The sequence below is a fragment of the Panicum hallii genome, chromosome 8, assembly GCF_002211085.1.
Source record: "Panicum hallii strain FIL2 chromosome 8, PHallii_v3.1, whole genome shotgun sequence".
Classification (NCBI taxonomy): domain Eukaryota; kingdom Viridiplantae; phylum Streptophyta; class Magnoliopsida; order Poales; family Poaceae; genus Panicum; species Panicum hallii.
Window position 1 is genome coordinate 5,645,414 of NC_038049.1, and position 5,927 is coordinate 5,651,340.

The window sequence follows — 5,927 nt, forward strand, 5'->3', positions numbered from 1 at the left end:
CCAACAAGGTCTGCAATTATGATATAAATTTCACTAGATGAGATGGGTATATGAACATGATATATCCTTCCACAAAAAACAGTTTCATCCCTAAACTCAACTTATTAAATTACAAAAACACAAAAAAGAGACAATGTTTCTCGATTTGACCATTTCCATATATGACCGGGAATCAACACGCCCCCCACATTGCTTCCATGTCCCAAACTGCATGGTGGTTCACATGGACCATATGTGGAAAAGCTATTTTCACAAGAACCATAATTGGAACGCTTTCTGCAAATCATTGATGAACACTATAGGCTATCCGGTTCCTTCCCTTCTTTAATTTCCGTTTTCCTCTCTCTTTTTCTTTCATAGGGTTCACCAAACACTTAGGATGGATCTGGAAAGAAGAATGGTAAACTTTAGAACCAAGGGGAAACTATATGGCAAAAAGGGGACATAAAGATGAAAATTGGTGTCGAAACTTGCCGGCTCAAAAGGGAATGAACGAAAACGATGGAATTTATAGGTCTCTAACTGGCAACTGGGCCCTTAGCAGCTAGTTGCTTTTTCCTTTTTCATGGCAGGCGTACAGATCCGCAAGCTCGGTGATGGTGGGCAGATCGGTGAGCAAGCTCCTCAACCATGGTGGCTGAGCAGAAACGGAGCTTGTCGGGGCATATGGGAAATGAGTTTGTTGGGAATTATATTGATGATGATTTGAAAACTTTTTGGAAAGATGTAAATTATACTAGAAAAATCTGCCAGGCACACGAGACAAAGGCAATAAAAGCCACCAAAACTATCAGCCACTCATTCAAAACTGTCGGGAAAGGTAGCATAACTTGTAGTGATAGAATCATCCTTAATTAGGGCGTGGAAACCTAAATTGCACATCAAACGACTGTGATAATAAGCGAGAGCTGGTTCGCCTAAACCTGGGGCGGCAGCAGGGGTGTGCCCCTATATGCCTTGGCATATCCATGGTTTGAGAGAAAAAATTAATAAGTATACATATTTATACGTATCTTATACATTCAGCCCATGAAGGAACAAAACCCACTAAGGAACAAAACCCACTAGCCCAGCAAGGGAGAAACTTGTTGTTTCGTAATATTCTTTAATTATCATGTTTAGAACTTCTAAACATGTACTTTAGTTATTATTATAGATTTGTTATGATCATTATAACTTATCGTCCATTATATTGCATATTTGTTTTGAAATTTATTTTATATGTGGCATACCCAGCCGCAAATTTCTACCTCCGCCACTGCCCTAGACAATGGTAATCATGTTCAAAATATAACTTTCCCAACGCTCAAAAAGTCGAAAAAGAAAGTGTTGGGCACCCGGAATACCTACTACCCTTCACAAGTCACAAGGTGTCATGTGCTTTTCAAGTGAAAACATAAGATATAAGAGTTCATAGGGCTTGAACACAGTGGCCTCTTTATTTGCCGCGTGTAAGTCTAGGCGGCAAACTTCTCATTGCTTTCAGTTACGTTAGTGAGTCATATATCCTCCTAAACAAGTTCTATAAGCAAGTTCAGTGGAACTTCAGAAGGTTCAGTGGAACTCTGTATGTAGTCTAGCGACCAAAGTTGAACAATTCCTTTTATTCAAGTGAGAAGATAACAATTTTCCAGAACATGACGACACTGTTTCTTCTCTGCTCGCCTAGCCTTTATATCCTTCCCCCCGCCACCCCCCCTAAAAAAAAAAGAAAACTACTAGCGGAGACAACACAGAACGACTACTGCCTACGTATATGCCACCTCGCCTTCCATTGATGTGTGCTCGTCACAGCTTAGCTTCTTCGAGCGAAACACAGTCAGAGCTCAGAAGCCATCTTAATTTGTCCGCCATGACCTACGGGTACCTGTTCCGGGAGTACATCGGCGCGCAATTCACCGGCGTCCAGTTCTCCGACGTGCCCATCAACGCCTTCGTCAGCTTCCACTTGCCATCGACTACACCCCCGTGGGGCAGCAGCAGCCCACGCCGGCGCCCACCAACTGCGTGTTCACCCCGTTCTGGGACACGGGAAGCCTGTCCCCCTCCGCCGTGGCCGCTTTCAAGGCTGCGCACCCGAACGTCGCCGTCATAGCGGGGCTAGGCTGCGACAGCGTGCAGTCGGTAAGTGTAATACCCCATAATAGCAACAAGATTTTGGAGTGTTACCACACAACGCTGCAACTAAAATAAGAATGCTCACAAAACAACAAGAAAGAGTTATATAAAAGAGCAAGCGGAAGAAACAGTTAAATTGTTTAGGTGAATTAAAAGTAGAACTTCACATCGAATTATTACAACACATATGTCCAACATATGAATATAAAAGTACGTTCACACGTGCTGCTACTCCCAACCAGCGAAGCCCCTGCAACTCAAAAACCTGCGGAGGGGGAAAACATGTAAGGTTTATGAAAACCTCAGCAAGCAAACTGTTTCAACCATACTATTTAAATTACATATTATTTAAATATCAATTAAAGAAGCATTAGTATAAATATCCATAAACAAAATATATCAATTTATAACTTCAAGAAGCAAGATGAATAAGCACTTCACAACATCTATTCATAATGATATTCATAATGATAATGTAAAGAGTGCAATGCAATGCATGACTTCACTTCTACCCACACGTCCTCAAGGAAATGTCCTCAAGGAAGGAAGTAGGGCTGCAACCACATTGCTATATCTCAATGTGCGTTGCTGTACCGGTACTTACTGCACCAATTCGGCTACGGTTTTTTCATATGCACATGAGAATGAAAATGCAAGATTGCAATGCAAGAAGTATATAGAAACTTAGTAACTTCAAGACTAAAGCGAATTTTCAGATTGGCTTGCTAGGTGTAAGGTACTGAAATTAAGTAGAAGCAATTTAAACAACAAAGTTAAATCGTGTAGACCATAATACTACGTTTACTTGCCTTCACCGAAAATTAAGAACGTGTACTAAGCACAACCCAAAGGTACACCATCTGTTCACAAACATAACTCAGCACCAACACAAACATACTAAAAAAATAAATATATATTAAAATGTTCCTACGCCCGAACCCAACATCCTCACACAAACACACACTATTCTAGATATGACAGCAGCACTACAGCTTATATTTTTCGTATCCTTTGATTGATAAAACTTCTCATATTTTTCCCATTAGGTAACTAACAGATTCTGCAGAACAGTCCTGTTAAAATAGTCATAACTGAAGCTCCAAAATTCTGATCAATGTGAACTTTACCAATCTGGAAAGCCTGTAAAATGCTTTACAACTCTCACATATACCAAAACGTCCAAATATGTCATTAGCTTTGACTAAACTTCAATTTGACACTGTGCGTAGAGTTAGGAGTCTGAAAAACAGTCAGATTCCAGCTTTAGTTTCTCCCTCATCTTAAATCCGATCGAGGTGCTCTTTATGGCCATAGAAGGATCTCTAATTCCTCTTAAACTCATATAAAGGGTTTATATTTTTTTGAGATCATTAAGAGCACGAAAAACTATCATGAACAACAGCTGCGGAGATTGATGGCGTGCTGAGAACCCCGACGACGGCAAAACCTGAACCTAGTCCAAATGGCAACTAAAACCGCTATCCACATGAGCTAAAAACTTCTGAAACTAGAGGAAAAATATGTTCTACAACAGGGGCAAGTCTCACCTAGGGCTTCTCCTTGAGAAAAACAAGAACGACAGCGATGACAACGGCACCTACAGCGATTCCACTCCGTTTCCCCTTCTCCCTTGCATCCAACCTTACCGTACTACACCACATAAGGCGGCACCACCATGAACAGCGAAGGAAAAGCCATTGAGATGGGGGAAAACGGAAAGAGGAAAGAAACCCCAACCTGTTTTGAAGAGGAAAGAGGACCGACGACGACGTGCCGTGATTTTCTTTCTCTTCTTTTCTCTTCCTCTCCTTCTCCCTCTCCCCTATGCTGCACGGCAAAGGGGTGGCGGCGCAGGTTGGAGTGACAGTTTTAAGGTTTGGAACAGGAGGGGGTCATGTACTTCTTGATCCCAACTCCAAACGCGACATATAAATAGCCAAAAGGAATATATTCGACAAGCTCTATGCAGCTACAGTGTCCTTTCATCCATCCAAGCAACGGATCAAAAATATTAATTTTAGCTATCAACTTTACGTATTTCAGCACAGAAAGCGTATTTTGCCCTTTATTCATTTTGGATGTTACGTCAAGGCCGTCTTCACCCCAACGTCCGTGGACTCGTGGGTGGCCAACCCCGTGACGTCGCTGACGGGGATCATCAACGCGTACGAGCTCGACGGCGTGGACGTCGACTACGAGCACTTCGTCGCTAGCGCCGACGTGGGCACGATTGTCGAGTGCGTCGGCCAGCTCCTGACGTGGCTCAAGAAGATGATGCCCAACATCGCTACCTCCATCGCGCCGCAGAGGACCCGGCCGTTGATCCAGAGGTACTACCAGCCGTTGTGGCGCAAGTACGCCGGCGTCATCGACTACGTCAACTTCCAGTTCTACGGGCTACAGCTACGGCGCCAACACCGACGTGGCCCAGTACGTCAGATTCTACGACGAGCAGAGGCGTAGCTCCCCATACCGTAGGGTGGGGCAGCTTCCCTAGCTATAGGTGGAGTAGAAATTCCCTCCCTATGGCGTTCAAGGTGGCCGGGAGTGGCAACTGGAGGTCGTACCAGCGAGTTTTGCGCTAGACGGCTTGAGGAAGAAGAAGAAGTGCGCCTTGGGCCGCGTCCAAGTTAATGGCCCAATTCGTTTTAGGCCCAACGTAGCACATGCAGAGCCCCGAAACACCATGCCGCCCCCTGTCGCCCCTGTCTCTGCATGACTGCATCTACTCGAGTCAATCTGACTGACGGTGATTCGGCCAACGGCGAGCAGTCGAACACGAACAAAACGCTAGCTGCGGCGTCGCCTGGTCGCCACTCGCCCGCACTGTCTGCCCTCCGCATAGCCACCGTTTGCCGAGAACTCACAGGGAGGATTTAGCCGGCAACCTCCTCCTCCACATACCACAATTGCGTTAACAAAGAGGGTGTGGCGGCTGTCATACTGTGAATGGTGGACGGCTCTCGGCGGCAGGCGACGATGATCAGGAGCTGGGTCCTCCTGCTGCTCATGTGCAGTGTAGGCGGGCGAACCGGCGCTGCTGGCTGCTGCTGCAACCAGTGCAGCGGAATGGTACGGTGGTGGCCGTATTTTTGCCGCGGGGCTACCTTTGCAGCGTGAGGCGCGTGTGCGCGGAGGTCGTCTCCGGCCACGGCCCAAGCGACAAGCATCAAAGCAACGAACACCACACCGAGTAAGTTCTGCCCCACCTAAAAATTTCAGCCAGCTACGCCACTGACGACGAGCAGGTGGCCAACTACCCCGGCGCCAAGGCAGGGGCGAAGCTAGACGAGAAAGCCGCAGGGGTCAGATGGAGTCGGCTAAACAGTGATTTTCAATTGATTTTGATAAATTTCATCGGGATCGTCAGGTGGGTGCATGCGGCTCCGCCCCTACGCCAAGATCCTCGCCAGCTTCAAGACAGGCAGCGTGACCGGTCTGATCTCGCCGGACCTCGGCATCAGCGGGGCCAAGGAGCTGTAGCGGCAGAAAAAGCTGCCGGGGCTTTTCATCTGGTCAGCGGACAGCAGCTACGGCTTCAAGTATGAGACCGAGGCGCAGCAGATCATCGCCAACCGTTGATCTGTGATCGGGTGGCCGCAGCTTGCCGTACTTAAATAAGGACAAGCTTTTTTTCTTTTGAACGGATAATAATAAAGAATAACATTTGTACGTAGCTACGGTGAGGGCTCACTCGATAACAATCGATGGAGAGTTCTTCCCTATCGTTCCTGCATGTTGTGTGTGAATGGAGGAAAAAAATACAATAATAATATGAGCAATGAAAATCAATCTCAAATCTAGAAAAT

At 46.0% G+C, this 5,927-nt stretch overlaps 1 pseudogene; it reads left to right on the forward strand.

Moving 5' to 3' along the window:
- The first annotated feature begins 1,852 nt into the window (after window positions 1-1,852).
- Window positions 1,853-5,700, forward strand: LOC112903556 (annotated as a pseudogene).
- The last annotated feature ends 227 nt before the right edge of the window (window positions 5,701-5,927 follow it).